Below are 20,998 nucleotides of genomic sequence, written 5' to 3'. Positions count from 1 at the left end.
CTGTGTTTTCTAAAACTGACGCAAACCGTCCCTGAATTAGTTAGTTAACTCAAAGTTAACAAAATAAATGGATGGAGTTAAGTTAGTGGACTGAAATGGTTATGAAAATGAAACTAATGGACTGAAATCGCAATTTTTAAACTAATGGACTGAAACCGTTATTTTTGACAAACCTCAGGGACGAAAACAGTAATTAACTCTATTTGTTTTTAGATGAACGTTTTATTTAGAGTTAATTACTGTTTTCGCTCCTGTGGTTTGTCAAAAATCAGTATTTCAGTCCATTAGTTTGAAAATGCGATTTCAGTCCCTGTGCTTTCACTTTCGTAACCATTTCAGTCCACCTCGTAACCATTTCAGTCCATGTACTGACATAATAAATGGATTGAAATGGTTAAGAAAGTGAAATCACATGGACTGAAATGGTTATGAAAGTGAAACCACAGGGACTGAAATCGTAATTTTTAAACTAATAGACTGAAATAGTGATTTTTGACAAACCACAAGGACGGAAACAGTAATTAACTCTTTTATTTATTTATTTTTAGTTATTTGAGTTAATTACTGTTTTCGTCCCTGTGGTTTTTAAAAAATCACTATTTCAGTTCATTAGTTTAAAAATTGCGATTTTAGTCCCTGTGGTTTCACTTTCGTAACCATTTCAGTCCCTGTGGTTTCACTTTCGTAACCATTTCAATCCATTTATTCAGTTAGTACAGGGACTGAAATGGTTACGAGGTGGACTGAAATGGTTACGCAAGTGAAACCACAAGAACTGAAATCGCAATTTTTAAACTAATGGACTGAAATAGTGATTTTTGACAAACCATAAGGACGAAAACAGAAATTAACTCTAGTTATTTTTAATGTATTCTTTTATGGTTTTGTTTTATGTATTATTTTTCTTTTTAATTAAAAATCAAATTTCAGTTTTAATTAAAATAATTAATTTAAAAAAATGAGGTGTTAAAGAATTGAATAACAAGATTTTGAATTAATCAAATCGAATTATTCGAATTTTCTGCTTTTTATTTATCTGAATACGTATTCCACTGATTCGATTCAAATTTGAAATCAAAATTTATGCCTAACTAGTGGTATACTTCTGTCGCGCGTTGCGGCGGAAACTCGGTTTATTACGTGTGGGGTTCGGTTTATTACGTGTGGGGTTCGGTTCATTACATTGGCGAAACTGGTTTATTACACGCGAGAAATTCTATTGAAATGGATTAACTTCATTATTGTATTGAGTACATTACGGTGGCTGAAACGGGTTTATTACGCGCGGGGGTTTAGTTGAAATCGATTATGTTCATTATAGCACTGATTAATGTATTGTTATAGTAAAGTCTTCTAACTTATAAAAATATAGAAAATAACACACAAATTAATAATTTTCTTTATATGAAGTTCATATTTTGCTGTACAAATTATGTAGCATCTGACATAAGTACTATTTAATTTAATATAACAATCATATATTAATTTTCTAGCATCTCACCTATTTAAAATCAATCCCTCTGCAAAGTTTTGTTAATTATAGGGAAAAAATTACATAATAGCACTAATGAACATGCATGCTCAAATACATCAATGTTTAAAACAGTAATACACCCAGTCACCTATCCATCATACTATTGTCCCAAGTCTCAAGACTTCTCTACCACAGCTAGTGAAAACCTTTTCTAAACTTTTACAGTATTGTATATTTTTAATATGTTAAAAAAATAGAAAGAACAAAAGGGTAACAATCCCGTTCACCTTAACAAAATTCAGAAAGTTATCAGTAAACGATGTTATCACCTCTTTCTATACACTCTCTCTGTATCGGTCCCCAGCCCTACCAGTCTACCACCACAACACCAGCACCAGCACCCACATTCACACACTTTCTTTCTCTACTTCAGCCATCTTGTTCTTCATCCGCCAAACTACCAGCGCACCCATAGCGACATCTACAAGATCTATCTTTTCCGATGGCCGTACTCGGATCGTCTTCTCCGACCAGGGTTAAGCGGTGCCTTCAGGAGATGTTAACAGCCCCTAAGCGGACCGCGTCTGGGTTTTAGATCGGACCACATTTCCGGCAGCTTCCATGAAATCTTAGGGCCAAATCTTGCAAAAACTTCAAGCGTTAGAACATGTATGAATTACCAGGTTGCAATGAAACAATACATTTAAATATAGTGATTCGCTTGTTGAAAAACCGACAAAAAATACAACTTCGTTAGGGTCGTGTTACAAACACTAACAGTAAGAGGCATGCTAGACTAAACTAATAACGACTGACTATGAAGATTTAAGAAATTAAAAATGAGCTCGCTTAAAATAAGACCAAAATGTACCAATCATATTAGATAACAAATGCCAACAATATTTAATTCTATAAACATATACCAAATTTGGGGCATAGCAAGTAGCATCAAGTGTATATGCTTCATCAAAGCTAATATCAGAAACCTACATCTTCATTAAATCAACCTGCAGCATTTTTGGATAAAAAGAAATCACAATCAGGTCTATTGTAGCAAATGTAAAATGACAAAAGAACCTTTGTAAAGCCATACGCACCACAAAATTAGCTAACCAATGCTCCGGGATATCATGAGCCAAATCTCAATCAACTGACGGCATCGCCTACTTAAACCTAGTAATAATTTAAAAACCAATAATATATTATTACAATCATAATATATAGTTAGAATTCTCCTTGTGTAAAACTAATGGGACCATCATCGGCGCTTATTGTACGACATCACGGCCGCTTATGTGTCCGAACCGATCTACCATAAGCCTCATTGTCTTCTGTTTCATGAATCCCAACCAAGCACTCGACGGAAATCGGTATCACCGTCGTTGCTCTGCCACAGCCTGGCCACTTGCCGTCATGCCTGGCGCTCACTCCTTTCACCATATCTCTCTGGCAATCGTATATTTTTTTGTTCCCTGAACCACTATTGATGATGCCATAAAAAGATGAATCCAAGTTAGGCATTTTCCCGCTTTAATATTATTTCTTGGTGGCATTTGGATTTTGGAACACATGTTCATGGTGGCTGAGCTCCCAAAACACATCGTGCTTGCAACAATATGTAGTTTTGTCATGGGCGTATGTTTCAGAGCCTGTGCTCCGGAGCAGAGTCTTATGAACCTTTGTCTTCTTGTTCAGATAGTTTTCCCGAAAGAAAATTTCAAGTATAATGGTTACGAATTACAAACAATCTACAACTCATCCAACTGAAAGTATCAACCAACTACAGATCAAAACGCCATAATCTTACCTCACATAAACCTAATTCTAGTAAAACACAGCAAGCACACAATCAAACGTAATAGAAATATACCATACCTCAAAGATCAAGCCAACAATAGCAGTTCAGACGTTAAGAAGCCCATAGATTTTAAGGCTTTCTTCGTCATCATCTTGTTTCTCCTACATAAAAAGGAGACGGTGAAGAGGAAAAAACATAAACGAAATAAAAAACTCTAATCTGAACCTAGGTTTTGCTAATCACAACTTTAAGACCTAGAAAAATTTTACCTCGCCGTTGCTACATTGACGTTCACCGGAACCCTAGGGTTTCGGCTGTTGATCTGAATCGACGACAGGACCCTAGAACCCACAGCCGCCATTGTCGGCTTCATCTATCACCGATAACATTATTGTCGTCATACTATCATGCTTAACCCTCGTCCACCACCGCCTTCCACCATCGTTTCACGCGTCTAAACCACCACAACCCACCACCGGTCTGACCGAAGGCCAAGACGGTGGCTGGCGGGAGACAATGGTCGTTCCGCCATCACCACCGCTCCTCTATCTCTCTCTCTCTCCCGTTCTATCGCTTGTCTGTCTCTCTAATCTGGACTTTGAACGACTAAAAAGTAATGCTGTGTTCCAGAGATCCACTTAACAGGGGGAGGGGAGGGGAGGGAAAATGGGGTTTTTTTTGCCTGATAATTGTCTTTCCAATTTGGAAAGACATGGAGGGGAGGGGAGGGATGAGGATGGATTTTTAACTCGGGAACACACCCTAAAACTTGGAGCAGTGGAGGGCAAGATGTATAACCACGTGTTAAAAAAGGTGTGAAAAGGTGAAAGAACCTACTGTTCATTCCCTTTTGTTTTTAACATATAGTAATAGTAATAATAATTCAAAATCACCCATATAATAAATTATTTCACTTCTATTTTCCAAACTAATATAAACTAATATTTTTAATATTAAATATATTTACTCATCAACAATATTAAAAACTACCATTACCTCTATATTAATTATCAACTATTGTTTGTGTGGTAATATTACTATTCAATTTTGTGCATTTATATTTTTCCACCTGGTATCATGTAACACCCTGAAAACGAGTTTGGTAATCAAACAACGTTAATATTAAATGACGGGTAAAGTACTGTTAAAAGTAAAAGTAACCCGGTGAATATTAGGATTTTAAATAAATGGACCTAATATTAAATAAAAACGGTATAAAGGCTTTTGAGGAAATAAAGTTCATAAAAGGTCCGAGTTAACGGGACTTAAAATAAACTGAGTTATAAATTTCCCAAACCTACTAAGTTAACTAGGAATGTTTAACCTAGTTAATAAGTGAGAATATTGTTAGAAATAAGTAAGTTGTGCCCTACTTAATAACTAACCAAACAAGAGGGGCCATATTCGGATAAATGGAAAGTTAAGTTACAAAAAGAAAACTTAAAAAATAAACACACATTCAGTGTGTGTTCTGGGTGTTCTGTTCGAACCCAGAAGCTCCCAATGAGCCAAAACCCTAGCTTTCAACAAAATCATCCAATTGAAGGGCAAAATGAAGTCTAAATTCACAATTGAACGTGAATTAATGATCACCCAAGCTAGGGGATCATGTGGTATGTCAAATTTTGATGATTTGAGAAGTTGTGAAATTTGAATAATCATCATAATCGCGAATTATGAATGAATTATTGAAGCTATAATTGAATTAGTGATATATACTTGCTTAGGAACAAAACCCTAAGTGAAAACTATACATATGATGTTATGAATTGAATGATTTGATGAACTATCACACTAGGATAAGTGGGTATTAATCATAAGATGAATTTGATGATATAATTATGATTAAAATCATCATACATGATAGTAATCAGGAAATACTTGAACAAATTGTGTGTTTGAGTATATAATCATACTTACTATGATATGAGTTTATTATGATATGATAAAAATTGATGATATGTTCATGTTAAATGATGTTTAATATCATCAGGTATTAATTCGGTAACTTATGGTTACAAGAATTTGTTAAATAAGTGATTTAAAACGGTAGCATAATAAGGATGCTTACTGTATAGTGGCAAAGAAATAAAACGAGTAGTTAAGCTACATCGTGTAATTACTTTTGTCAATAGGCAGTTTGACATTTTAAAGTCAAAATAACCTTTTATATGATCGAATGATAATTTCGACATAAAGATCGTATGATGGAATAGTCGTGAATGATTATGACTAGTCTAACCATCTAACAAATTACAATGATAGTTTGACGCTTGACAAGCTAGGTGAAAGCTTGGGAAGGAAGCGGGTCAAATGAATCAGGAATGAAGGAAAAGCATAATCTGGATGCTAGGTAAGTAAAGCTTACACTCTATTTGTTGAATACCTATTAGTTTATAGGTTATGAATAATAGAAAGTCATGTTTGAATTATGATATTCTGACACGACATGTGCGGTTTGGAACAAAAGATAATAAGGATAAACCATGTTTAATGGTTAAAAAGAGCTAATACGATTATTTAGTCAGGAAATGACTAATAAATAGTGAGTTTTGAATGATTACCTTATAAGGTAAACCAATATAACTAATAAGGGCAAAACGGTAAATTGGTCACGCATTGATAATAACCGTTAGTTTTGAAAGACACTTTATGGCAAAAGTCATAATAGGTCAAAAGCATTTAGAAATGGTTTATAAGTAAAATGACCATATGGTGTAAACCGGAGCGAGTCATGTAGACGAGATGATAATAAATACCATCCCGCAAAGATAAACGGTCACTTAGACCAAACGGGTCAAATGGTGAATATATCACCCTTTAACAATATTGACTAATGGTTTGTCGAGTTGTATGATTACAGGAATAAATATCAAAAGGATATTTGCATCGCTATTACCTAGCAGTTATTAAGGCAATGTATTAAAAACAGGTCAATATATTGATCTGAGTCAGGTATGTGTAATAGGTTAACTACTCAATTAGAACGAAAGGTTCATTGAGAGTTAAATGAAGTCAAAATAGACATTTGGTTACTTTAATAAGTAAACCGAATGATTCAAATGATGGTTATTGTGATTTGAAAACCTAATGACTTTTCAAACAAAATCATAGCTGAAAAGAGGGATTTTGGGTTAAATATGCTTTTAAAAGTCCTTCATCGTAAATGAAAAGCTAAAATGGACCAAAAACGCCCTTGTAAGCTAAATTGAGCAAACGACATTTAAAGGTTGTTTGGAGACGAGTTTTATGATTAAATAAATACTCAGAATAAGTATAAAAAGCGAAAGGTGTAAGTCTTTGGTCAATTGACTCTATAGGAGTCCTTGCCGTAAAATAATGATCCGAGGGGTAAACTCAAAATTTATACATTACCACATTAAATCCGCCACAAATCTAGTTGTGGAGGAAGATTAATTAATAAGAAATGTGGTAATATAATGCTAGAAACGAATGAAAGCGATTCGTGTCAAAAATATGCTTAAAATCCCTTAACGGGTCAAAATAGGCATATGAGCGAAAATGGATTTAAAATACTTATGAAATCCGTGATTTGAACTTAATAAGATAGACAATATTGAACTTGTGAAGTTCATAAGCAATTAGGATCAAGCAAACATGTTTGTTTGATTAATACATGAATGGGTCAAAAGTTCATAACTTCATTTTTAAGCCGAAGGCTAAAAATTCTAAAATTTTGTTAATCCAGATGTCGGACGTTAACTCCATATGATGGAGAATTAAATTACGATCACGTAGGAAGAAACGTGAGTCAAATCGGATAAAAAATGAGCAAGTTATGCTCATTTTCGTAAAATATGGTTTCGCTGGAAATGTGGAGGTTTTTAAACAAAACCTGCTAGAAAAAGTAACTTGTCGCGCCACGCGACAGCGAGCCAAGTTGTTGTCGCGACAAGCGAGAGCCCTCGGGGCCCGCAAAGATCTGAGGTCTCTTCTGTCGCGCCCCGCGACAGACCTCCAGACTTGGAAAAATTTTGTTAACTGTTGTTTCAGCTTTTGATCTTGATTATACACGTTATAAACACCCTAAAACTAACTCATTTCATGTTTATATGAAATGTAGGTATTATTTGATTTACCAGAGGACGATCAAGCTCAACAAGGAACCGAACACATAAAGAATAAAGCTTCCGCGAAAAGTTTCGTCGTCTCATTTTAAACGGCGAATTTATACGCAAGATGTTGAAATGTTTTAAATTCATAAATTGTTATAATAAATTTGATGTTTAAATGTTTTTGTAATCGATAATACACAATAATACTGGATGTTTATATGTAAATCGTATAAAATAGACTAAGGGTCTTACAAGTTGGTAATCAGAGCTCAGGTTTAAAGAGTAAAGTGTTCGGTTCGAGACTTGATCGCAAAATACGGTAAGTTATTCAATACATTAATGGTCTAGCATGTAAAGTGTTGAAAACAACACATAGGGTTATCGTGTAAAACACGTTACCCCAAAGAAAGCTATAAAAGACCGATATAGTTAAACGAATTACGTGTGTTAACACGTGTCATAGAAAGCCTTGTATTATAATACAGACGCTTATAAAGATCAAAGTTACTAATATCTGTAAATGTTTTAAGTTGAAGGAACCTCGCATTGGAAGATGACGAGAGTTTAAAGAATTATCGATATGATAAAGAAATAGTCTGAAGTATGACAAGTAAGTCATACATGCCAAAGACATGAATCGAGAAATGATCTCGAATGAGAGATCGAACAACAAGGAAAGTTATTAGGGCGAGTATCTACAAGGTACACATCTGAAACTTATAGTATAACTAGAAATATGCAACAAACACATAGTGAATGACAGTTGCATATAGAAGATAAAACTTGGAAAACCTGGATAGGATTCATATTCAGGATGACGTTTCCAAGAGAAATTCAGTAAAGATACGTATTATTCACAGTCGTGAATAATAAGACAATAACTGAATTTAGTTAAATATAAACTTGGATGAAAATAATCATCCAAGTAAGTATTCTCAATAAAAATCCAATTGAGAAAAGTAAGGATCACATCAACAAATGTGATTGTATAAATGGGTATAAAAGGGACATTTTATATGTTCAATGATAAAACGTGTCACACCCCGATATTTTCACATATTACCGGTGGGCCCGGTGGGGAGTATCGTGACGTAGTTGATATCATCATTGTCATTACACACAATAATATAGCACAACGGAAGGCTGGGTAATTAAACTATTACAAACCATACTGTCTGTGTGTTTGAGTATATGAATAATACAGACAGGAATGTAATAAGATCCACAGGCGGATCATAATGTACAAAGAAACAAAAACTACAGATTTCAGGTATCTTATGGATTTGCAAGATCCTCTATGACACCCTATAGCTCCAGCCTATTTCGGGAAGTACCTGTCAATCAATCTTTAGGAAAATACGTTAGTTTACACTGGTAAATACAATTTACCTGACTCGTTTTGAAGATATTTAAGAAAATTGATTTAGGTGCACAAGGCACAAATTATTTATAACTTGGGATAATTTTAATAAAATCTTGTATACAGTTTTTACATGTTTGTCATACATGTGGGGCCGGTTTGTAAGCCGGACATGATTAACTGACTCACCACTTATAGAACCCACAAAGGAGTTATCCCCAACTTGTGGGTAATTTAATATTTAGCATTTGCATCTGTCGGGTGCATGCCTGCACCCCGTGCATAGGTCGTGGCCATTAATAACTTAAATGAGCCAAGGATATCCAGGACACGGTCGTTAACCCCCAAATGTTTATGTTATCAAACAATACAGATTAAAACGGGTTATGCGGATTTATTAAATCACAATCCGACTAAATAATCCCATACCCGACCAAGCGGTATTAATATACCGTATCCCAAGCCCGTATAGGGAAAATAAGTTAAAAGTATTTACCTGGTGATAGCAGTAAAATTCCTAAGGTTCTTGAAGGCACTTTTTACTGGAAGCTATTTAATCTGTATAAAAGGTTTAATTAACCTATTAGGATGCTAACGGGTCTTTAATTAAGTCAAGGACTTAGACCGGCTAGCTAGAAGGAAACCTTACGGTTCTAAACGCTAGATTAAGCGAAGACCGGGATAGAATGTGATTTAGACCCGACAAGCTTGGATACTTGTATAATTTGGGTAAACTAAACACATTCTGGAAAATGAGAATTTAATGATATGGTTAAGCCCGTTTCGGCTATTTTACGTAAACTAGACACGTAAACCGATCCGAACGCATAATCGCGTAACGGGTAACCAAATAAATTATATACAGGTCTTAATCGTTATTATGCTCAAAATATGTTAATATATCAGTAACATATTAACATATATGCCCAAAAAGTAATTTAAACCAAAATAAGTCCGATAAGGGCATTTTGGTAATTTTAATGCCCATAAAAGAGTTTAAATACTAAACTGAGTTCCAGGTCTGATTTAATAGTAAAAACATAAATTTTTATAAGTTACATCAGTAGGGTATTTTATATATATGAAATATATCTTATATAACCAAACTATGCACCGTAGGGGTATTTTGGTAATTTCACATAAGCTTTAAAGCTCGAAATAGACTTCTGAGTTTAAAAACTTTGGCTTACTGTATAATTATATAAGTTAGCTTAAAACATCAGTGGGTAATAAGTTTTATATGCCAAAAATAGTTTTGACCTATACTAGGTGCTAAAAACGCTTAAAGAGTCGGTTTAAAGGGGTATTTGGGTTAAAATAGGAAATCTGAGTTTTTGATCAGTTTATAAGGTTCAAAATATTCTATTTATCATATAGGATCAGTAGCAAAAAGTTTGGCATTAAAATGTTATGTAAAACTCATTTTATGCATGAAAAGGGTAAAACCGACAATTACCGAAATCTAGCTATAATCCTATGTTATGCTCAACTTAAACATAATTAAAAATCTTCAAAAATCCCAAAATATTATTTTACATCAGTAAGTAAAAAGTTTGGTGTTAAAAATCGGGTTTAGATAGGCTTTATGCTAATTACGCCTTTTAAATAATAAGAAGTTCCTTAATTACACTATTGAGCATAACTCCTATTCTAGACCTCAAATTGATGTCAAATTTTCGGGACATGTCCAAATATCAGTAGCAAAGGTATTAGTCCATTCACATTGCTAAAAATCTCAGTTTTAAGTGAAAAGGGCGTTTAAGGCATTATTAAGCATAATCACGATCAAGTGCATATAATTCAAACCACAAGGCACCATGCGATATAACTCCAGAGGGTTATACTACTAAGTAATGTGGTCCTAATGGAAGCTTAAAACATGGAAGAATTAAGCTTGAACGGGTCAGAACTGAAAGTCAAAGCAAAAGTCAAGCTTTTGCGACTTTCGGTTATAAACTGTCCTTAGACTACTAATTGCCGGGTTAGGACAGATAAGACATGTTTTAATGTCAGTTACCAAGTCATTAAAATGTTAAAATATAATTTAGAACCTCTGGTTTATTAATTTTAATAATTTTTGACTATTCTGTCTAGTTTGACTTTTTGTCAAACTACTTTGACCCGACAATTGACCAGTCAAACGAGATAATTAGGAGATGCCCTTTTATGGGTTAATCACCTATACTAATGTGGTCTTGTAACTACTTTCAATTTGATCAGTAGTTAAACCATATGAGATTTATGCGAAAGTCAAACTAAATTTACGCTAAGTTTGACTCTAGAGTAATTAAGCTAATTATAACGACTAAACAAGTAATTAGAGACTTACTAAAGGTCCAAGCAGTCTTTTCTACACTTGAGAGTCTTCTCCTTGTCCTTAGCAAGCTCTAGGTGATGTTGATTAGTAAATGTTGCAAGTGAGCAAATGAACCTCAAGACTAAGCTTTCTTATATAGTGAAATCCTTGAATCTAGATCACTTCCAGGTGTAATGGGACATCCTAGGATCACCCCAGGTGTCCTAGCTAATAAATTAAACCGACTTGTAGCTCCCTAGGTCGATAACTTTGAGGTTAAGGCGGTGGAACAGGCCAAACCCGCACCTGGCAACATTTTTCTGTTACTGGCACTCTCTGGTGGGCCGCGTAAGCCATAGAAAAACCCTTATAGTTAGTTTGTTGAAGTCCAATGATGTGTAAACAAACTTCGTTAGGCTCGGGTTCTTTAAATATCTCTATGTAAGCAAGTTTCGTCAAGTTGACACTTATAGCCCAAAGTTTGGAAAACATGCTTAACGATCTCGGAATCACGTGAAATTTTTACCACTTATTCTTGGGAGTATATTTGAATATTTCGAAGCCTCGGTTTCGTTAAAAGGTCAATCAGAGGTCAGAATTGAGATATTGACACTTTTAACCCTTGTAATTATAAAATCTTTCGATTATTTTCACGAACGGCTTCTTATATCCAATTGATCACCCGTTTAAGAATATTTTCTTCACGTATGGTCATTCAGAGGCACAAGTTTGGCATGTTGACACTTTTAGTCCTTCTGTAAGCATAGTTTCGCTGTTTGTCAACTTTAGGCCTTCAAACTAAATCTTTCGTATATTTAGAGTTTAGGACACGTGTCTATACCTAATTGGACACGTTTTTACGTGGTGTTACAAAACGGGTAAAACTAATAATTGTTAATTGACAATTAAAAAAAATTACCAAATGAAATCATAAAAATGAAATAAATCGAGAGATTACTTACATGGGACGTGATGTGGTGATAAGGTCATGCGTGCCATGTGTTGATCGCTTACTCTGGCCAAGTAAGTAATGAACACATGATACCATGAGCTTCTTATAATGAGCACAGTTATGTCCGATGTGGTAAGGTCGAGAAGAAAGAAAAAGTTTAAAGAACCTTGGGGTCAAGAAATTTTATGGGCATACTCATATAAATGGTTTTCAAAGGAACCATAAAAACGATGTATGGTGCGCATAGAAATAAATGACCCAAGGGAATTCATGAAATAAGTCATTTTGGACGAAAGAGCCATGGTTGACAACAAGGGGCATATAAAACCAAAATATAAATAAACCACAGGGTCATAGAAATGAAGGTATTGCCCATACAAAAAGACGGTCGAAGTCATTGACTTTGGTCCTAGTAAAGAAAGGATGATGAAAATAATCATCATTCAGAAATTAAAAAGACCATCAAGCATGGTCACATAAAGAATAAAGGTTTGGTTAAATAAATCGATGGATTTCGCTAACAAAACCAAACAAGTCAAAATGAAGTTTAAATGCATACCCAAAGGGTTGCATTAATAATGACTTCAGTAAATCACCCGGTTGATGGGTAGAAAATTAAACACATGCGTAAACCGAGAGATGGGAACGCGGATTGAAAGTCAAAGGGCTCGGATTATGAGTTATGACTAAAAGACTATAAAATTTCGTAAATAGAAATTTTGAATAAATATGTTCAACTATTTTGAGGTTGAATGGGTTGAATAAAGAATGAAGTTTGATTGTTTATAAGTGATGGATTTCACATTAACAAGTCAATCGGGTTGAATACAATATAAAGCCGGATGGCATAAGTAAGCGCAAGCCGGATAACGGTAGCGTTAAACACAAAAGAATAATGAGCCCGGTAATGGGACATAATCAAATACGAATATATGCAAAGCAGATAACGGTGAGCATAAGACGAACCGACGCATAAATGATGTGAGAAGTCATAGAGTCGGGAGAATGATCCTAAATGAAACGATTGTAGTCAAGAACTACAGTCAAGGTTAAGGGATCTTAAACTTGAAACCAGATGATTTTCAAACATAAAAGGTGCCTTGATACCAAACATGTATTTTAAGAATGACATGAGTAATAAATGATCTACGGGATCAAAATTAACCTTTGGGTTATAAATAATGAAAAGGTCTATAGGAACAAAATGACCCGTGATGTCATAAATAAAAATAAATGAACTATAAGGGCCTTGCCTTAATAAGGTGAAAGCTTAGAGAAATAGCCCACGAGGCTAAGTGAAGGAACCTATGGGTTAATTAGACAAAGAGAAGGAACCAGTTGATAATCTCCGCGTAAAACAAAGACTGAAAAAGAATAAATTCTTAATTGTCAATGTCCTGGTATGGAAAATTGAAAAAAAGTTAAAGAAAAGATGTTAAACTAAAACTTCAGTTTTAGTAAGAAATAACGTTTTTACAAATATGAATTCTGATAGGAATTGAAACTGTAAATATCAAAAATACAGGTCTTGACACCAATAGGTGCAAGACAATATATTCGAAAAGAAATATTTTCAAAAATGAAAGGTTGAAATAATCCTAAACATGGCGTGATGCGATCACGGTCAAGAAAAGTAATGTGAAGTATAATCACATTATAGCCCGAGCAATGGGTATAAAGTAACTGGACTAATAAGTCGAGTTAGTGAGACCGGTTAAGGTCGAAATTCAAATTAAGAATTTGGATAACACGCTATTTATTATGAGAACAACATGGAATAAATAAAATCAAAAGACTTACATGATCAAGTGGCCAAATTGGCGACTCGATCAAGTAAACAACCAAGGTCCATGAAACCTCAATAGCCTATTTTGAGGGATCATAAGGCTATAAGTTCACACACAAAGGAGTTTGTTTGTTAAAAAGTGAAAGATTTCACTAAAGACCTCTGAACAGGTTAAAATAACGGATTCATGAAGAGTCCGAAAGAATAAAAGCGATGGATTTCGCTAAGTTAACCAAATCGGTTGAAATAACGAGATTACGTTATTTTGAAGTTGCATTATTTCGTATGAAATATGTATACGCTTAGTAACCAAAAAGATATTACCATATTTTTATGGTAATGCTAACAATTGGTTAAAATATGAGCAATGCTCACTTGATTATCGAGATCAAGTGCATTGAGTTTAAACTCAATGAACTATGTAAGAGAGGTTTCGAGGACGAAACCTCTCTAAGGGGGTAGACTTGTAACACCCCAAAAACGAGTTTGGTAATCAAAGAACGTTAATACTAAATGACGGGTAAAGTGTCGTTAGAGGTAAAAATAACCCGGTGAATATTAGGATTTTAAATAAATGGACCTAATATTAAATAAAAACGGTATAAAGGCTTTTGAGAAAATAAAGTTTATAAAAGGTCCGAGTTAACGGGACTTAAAATAAACTGAGCTATAAATTCCCCAATCCCACTAAGTTAACTAGGAATGTTTAACCTAGTTAATAAGTGGGAATATTGTTAGAAATAAGTAGGTTATGCCCTACTTAATAACTAACCAAACAAGAGGGCCAGATTCGGATAAATGGAAAGTTAAGTTATAAAAAGAAAACTTAATAATAAAACACACATTCAGTGTGTGTTATGGGTGTTCTGTTCGAACCCAGAAGCTCCCAAGGAGCCAAAACCCTAACTTTCAACAAAATCATCCAATTAAAGGACCAAATGAAGTCTAAGTTCACAATTGAACGTGAATTAGTGATCACCCAAGCTAGGGGATCATGTGGTATGTCAAATTTTGATGATTTGAGAAGTTGTGAAATTTGAATAATCATCATAATCGCGAATTATGAATGAATTGTTGAAGCAATGATTGAATTAGTGATGTATACTTTCTTAGGAACAAAACCCTAAGTGAAAACTATACATATGATGTTATGAATTGAATGATTTGATGAATTATCACACTAGGATAAGTGGGTATTAATCATAAGATGAATTTGATGATATAATTATGATTAGAATCATCATACATGATAGTAGGGGTGAGCAAAAGGAAAAACCCGACCCTACCCGACCATTACCCGACCTGACCCGACCCGAGAACCGATCAAACATAAAAACAGAACCGATTCACTACCCTAAATATAGGGTCGGTTCCGGTCCATAGGTCCAAGTCTGGTTTCACCATGAAAAGAGCCGAGAACCGACCCGACCCGACCCGACCCGATTTTATATGAAAAATTGGAACCGATTTAAATAACTAGGTACTTGGGTTCGGGTCGGGTTGGGTATATTTTTGGTTTGGTTCTCGGTTATTTTCGGTCCGGACCTAAACTTGCTCACCCCTACATGATAGTAATCAGGAAATACTTGAACAAATTGTGTGTTTGAGTATATAATCATACTTACTATGATATGAGTTTAGTATGATATGATAAAAATTGATGATATGTTCATGTTAAATGATGTTTAATATCATCAGGTATTAATTCGGTAACTTATGGTTACAAGAACTTGTTAAATAAGTGATTTAAAACGGTAGCATAATAAGGATGCTTACCATATAGTGGCAAAGAAATAAAATGAGTAGTTAAGCTACATCGTGTAAATACTTTTGTCAATAGGCAGTTTGACTTTTTAAAGTCAAAATAACCTTTTATATGATCGAATGATAATTTTGACATAAAGATCGTAGGATGGAATAGTCGTGAATGATTATGACTAGTCTAACAATCTTACAAATTACAATGATAGTTTGACGCTCGACAAGCTAGGTGAAAGCTTGGGAAGGAAGCGGGTCAAATGAATCAGGAATGAAGGAAAAGCATAATCTGGATGCTTGGTAAGTAAATCTTACACTCTATTTATTGAATGCCTATTAGTTTATAGGTTATGAATAATAGAAAGTCATGTTTGAATTATGATATTCTGACACGACATGTGCGGTCTGGAACAAAATACAATAAGGATAAACCATGTTTAATGGTTAAAAAGAGCTAATACGATTATTTAGTCAGGAAATGACTAATAAATAATGAGTTTTGAATGATTACCTTATAAGGTAAACCAACATAACTAATAAGGGCAAAACGGTAAATTGGACACGCGTGATAATAACCGTTAGTTTTGAAAGACACTTTATGGAAAAAGTCATAATGGGTCAAAAGCATCTAGAAATGGTTTATAAGTAAAATGACCATACGGTGTAAACCGGAGCGAGTCATGTAGACGAGATGATAATAAATACCATCGCGCAAAGATAAACGGTCACTTAGACCAAACGGGTCAAATGGTGAAAATATCACCCTTTGACAATATTGACTAATGGTTTGTCGAGTTGTATGATTACAGGAATAAATATCAAAAGGATATTTGCATCGCTATTACCTAGCGGTTATTAAGGCAAGGTATTAAAAACGGGTCAATATATTGATCTGAGTCAGGTATGTGTAATAGGTTAACTACTCAATTAGAACCAATGGTTCATTGAGAGTTAAATGAAGTTAAAATAGACATTTGGTTACTTTGATAAGTAAATCAAATGGTTCAACTGATGGTTATTGTGATTTGAAAACATAATGACTTTTCAAACAAAATCATAGCTGAAAAGAGGGATTTTGGGTTAAACATGCTTTTAAAAGTCCTTCATCGTAAATGAATGGCTAAAATGGACCAAAACGCCCTTGTAAGCCAAATTGAGCAAACGACATTTAAAGGTTGTTTGGAAACGAGTTTTATGATTAAATAAATACTTAGAATAAGTATAAAAATCGAAAGATGTAAATCTTTGGTCAATTGACTCTAAAGGAGTTCTTGCCGTAAAATAATGATCCGAGGGTAAACTCGGAATTTATACATTGCCACATTAAATCCGCCACAACTATAGTTGTGGAGGAAGATTAATTGATAAGAAATGTGGTAATATAATGCTAGAAACGAATGAAAACGATTCGTGTCAAAAATATGCTTAAAATCCCTTAATTGGTCAAAATAAGCATATGAGCGAAAACGGATTTAAAATACTTATGAAATCCGTGATTTGAACTTAATTAGATAGACAATATTGAACTTGTGTAGTTCATAAGGAATTAGGATCAAACAAACATGTTTGTTTGATTAATACATGAACGGGTCAAAAGTTCATAACTTCATTTTTAAGAGGAAGGTTTAAAAGTCTAAAATTTTGTTAATTTGGATGTCGGATGTTAACTCCATATGATGGAGAATTAAATTATGATCATGTAGGAAGAAACGTGAGTCAAATCGAATAAAAAATAAGCAAGTTGTGCTCGTTTTCGTAAAATATGGTTTGGCTGGAAATGTGCAGGTTTTTAAACAAAACCTGCTGCAAAAAGTAACTTGTCGCGCCACGCGACAGCGAGCCAAGTTGCTGTCGCGACACGCGAGAGCCCTCACGGCCCGCGAAGATCTGAGGTCTCTTCTGTCGTGTCCTGCGACAGACCTCCAAACCTGGAAAAATTTTGTTAACTGCTGTTTCAACTTTTGATCTTGATTATACACGTTATAAACACCCTAAAACTAACTCATTTCATGTTTATATGAAATGTAGGTATTATTTGATTTACCAGAGTGATCGGAGTGTCGCGCTCCAGTCAAAGATTATATTTATAAGCTCGAATTACCCTTAACAATGTGTTAGTGGTGGTAAGGGGTCGAACCACGAAGAGTTTGTGATTTGCGAATGGACTTGATTGATTTTAAAGGTTTGTCACAACTATGAAGCTTACTAGATTGTTTTTATGAATTTTGTTTGTTAAGAAAATGGGTTGGAATGAACCAACAATTTGGTTTTAATTACAAGCTAACAAGAACTTAAACAAATGCACGAAATTGTAATTGATGGTTTAAAACAAAATACATAAACACGAATCACTCCAGGGTTTCGGATTAGTTAGTATCTAGAGTTATTTAGCATGAACAATTTAATTAGTTTATGAACACCAATGATTTCTTGAGTTTGTAAATTGAAAACCTAATTGTAGACATCAACAATCATCTAACATATGCAAATGGTGCCAGAAAACCTTCACAATATGAATTAAAAACAATTGTATGTTTTATAAATCAAGAACAATGAACAAACCCTAGCATGAATCAAAACTCATAGTAGTAATCATCTCTCAATGTCAATGATGCAAGAAAATCTTAACAATTTTGAGTTCAAAACAATATTAACAATCAATCCGCACAATTTCAATCAGAAGATTACAAAATGTTTATATCAAACCAAAACATGAAAAAGCAAACCCTAGAAAACTCATAACCTTTCACCTGGGGATGATTAATCTTCAAAACTTAACAATATTAGCCGTTCATGGTTGATGATTAATCTTCAAAACTTGATGGAATATGATAATGGATCAAGTGGAACCTTCAAAAATCTCTCAAAATCGCCTATGGAGGTCTAGAATGGAGTGCGTGTAGCTTGATAGTCGAAAATGGGTTCAAAACTAATCAAAAGAAGAAGTTTCCCCAAATTCATGCTGGGACCAGCGTCTGGGACGCTGGTCTGGGCGTCTGGGATGCCGGTCTCTGAAGTCTTTGTCCGGTTTTCACCGTTTAGCTCTGTTTTTCGCTCCCGTTCTTCCTAACTTCATTCCCAAGCTTCTTTTAAGCTTTCAAAATACACCTTAAACATGTCAAGGCCTGCAAAATACAAACCATCTCAAAGTAGTGTATTCTAAAACTCAATTTCACATAAATCGGTAAGATTAAACAGGTTAAGCTTTGGAAATTTACCAACCCATCACATCCCCACACTTATCATTTGCTTGCCCCCAAGCAAACTCATTCATTACCATCTAACCATTAAAAACATCACATTTTCCTTTCCCTTACCAGTTCTCAGACGCGGTCAATAGTCATACCCTAACTCACAAGACTTACAACCTATCAATAGATCTCTATTTCAGTGAGTACAATGATGCAACATTTATTAAATAAAGAAATTGCCCGACCAAGTCTAACTAATCTTCAAGTTTCACATGTATTCACACCCCTCACAATGGTTCTCTCATCTCGGTTTGAAATCAAAAACTAGCAAGGGTGGACTAGTATAAATACACTCAAAGACCGCAATACAAAACTTGTTTTAATATGCTTGACTGACAATCATGCTTTCACCAACGAATACGAACAATGCACATATCTAAAGGACTTAGGGGCTTTTGGGTGTTCTTTTTTTTTTGGATAAGGTGAGGAATTATGGTGGTATAAGGGTGGTTAGAGGTAAGAAACACGAATCCGGATACCAATCCTCATTTATTTCTACAAAACGACTACAAGTGGGTAAATGTGACCCATAACTTTATTGCTTTTCACAACCTTTCATTTAGTTGCGTTTTTCTTTTCTTTTTTTATTTTTCTTTTTTTTTCTCTTTTTTTTTTCTTCCCTTTTTTAAAGACATGGATAGCATACATGGATTGTGAGTTGTGATATGGTGACGAGTGGGTTTAGCAAATAATGGATGGGTGGTTGAAAAGTGGCTACTACGGGTAGATTTTCAGGTAAAATGATAATCATAAGAGGGTAAGGTGGGAAGGTGTCCTAAAAGCCTTTATCATCTATGTGCAAACATTCAGTTCGTGGTTTCCACATTCATCAAATCAGTCAAGTTCTAAAACAAAGCAATGTATGGGCCTACTCTTAAACAATCAATAAATGCAAATAAGCAAACATGTATAAGTATTCAAGAAAAGGCTCAAGATCTCACAAACAAAAAGGATTGGGTTACCGATGTGACACATGTGTTACTTTACAACTTGTTATACCTAGCTAGGCAATTCTATAAATTTTTCTCAAAAACTCTCGCTGAAAAGACTTTATCAAGGAACTTAAAGAGTTTATGATCATGACTAAAGACCAACATCTATGCTCCGGAAGCTAAACAGTTAATGGTGCTCGTTAGGTTTCAAGTTTTTGATTGAGTTGCTTAAGGGCGACATTTCCAAAATTTTCCATTTTTTCAAAAATTATCAACAAAATTTCCCCCCCATCCCCGCACTTGGGATACATTGCCCCCAATGTATGTGAGAAGAAGGATTTTAACCATTCAAGCGCCATTTCTATTCCAAGATTCACCCCAACACCCGTTAACCAACACAAAAACTAACATTCCCAACGCAATTTTTTTTAACACCACCAAAGATGAAACATACCAAAACAAATAAAATAAGCAAAACAAAGTACAAATAGTTCGTAACCACACACATAGTATCAGACCATGCAGAAATAAAAGATGAGAGAACAAGCACATGGACCTGATTATTTTATCATCCAAGTTATTTGCTAAAACTCGTTTTGCACTAGTTAAGTGAAATTGACACCATTAAGTAGGTTTAAATTCATTTTCCACAGGCTAATTGTAATATGGGTATTTGTGAAACACAAGATAAGTTAGTGTGAAATAAGTGTGGGGATGGTTATGAAAGATTATATGAATGGTAATTGTTAAAATCCAAACTTGTGATTGTTTATTGATATGATTCTCATTTGGGATAAAATTATGGTAATTCAAGGGAGTGATTACACTTGTAAGCAATTGTGAGGGAAAGAATTAAATCATTTTTGTGATTATCCACATTTGTAACTTTGAATTGTATCATTGTAGGAACATCATGAGAATCACAGGTTCAAAGAAAGGAAAGGATAAAGCATCATCTTCCTTGCCTCCGGCTAGTAAAAGACAAAAAAGGGGTACTCAAAGAAACGGATCTGAAACAGTACAAGTTCCCGAACCGAAGTGGACAAGGAAGAACTGGTTGTGTGATTTAAAAGGGGTGTGTCAAAAAGATTTATATCACAAGAAGCTGAAGGAAAAAGTATCAAATTTAGATAATGTTTTAGTGGTTGAGAAAGCTATTAAAGTTGTTTAGACCGTTGAAGGTGGAAGAGTGTTTTGAAAGGCTCGGTTGGGAGGCATGTTTGGTTTATAGGGATGAAGAAGGGGATAATAATATCCCAAGAGACGGCATTTTGCAATGGATGGCCACTTTAGAAAAGGATGAGGGGGATAATCC

The 20,998-nt window shown here is 34.5% G+C and overlaps 1 long non-coding RNA gene across 1 annotated transcript; it reads right to left on the bottom strand.

Moving 5' to 3' along the window:
• Positions 1-1,519: 1,519 nt before the first annotated feature.
• Positions 1,520-3,932, bottom strand: LOC110916186. Its single transcript, XR_002579546.2, has 4 exons — positions 3,542-3,932; positions 2,572-3,433; positions 2,398-2,481; positions 1,520-2,115 (listed from the first exon to the last, which is right to left on the bottom strand). It is a non-coding gene; the product is annotated as an uncharacterized LOC110916186 (long non-coding RNA).
• Between the last annotated feature and the right edge of the window lie 17,066 nt (positions 3,933-20,998).

The sequence above is a fragment of the Helianthus annuus genome, chromosome 16 (assembly GCF_002127325.2).
Source record: "Helianthus annuus cultivar XRQ/B chromosome 16, HanXRQr2.0-SUNRISE, whole genome shotgun sequence".
NCBI classification, from domain to species: Eukaryota; Viridiplantae; Streptophyta; class Magnoliopsida; order Asterales; family Asteraceae; genus Helianthus; species Helianthus annuus.
This window is presented reverse-complemented; position numbering and strand designations above follow the sequence as displayed.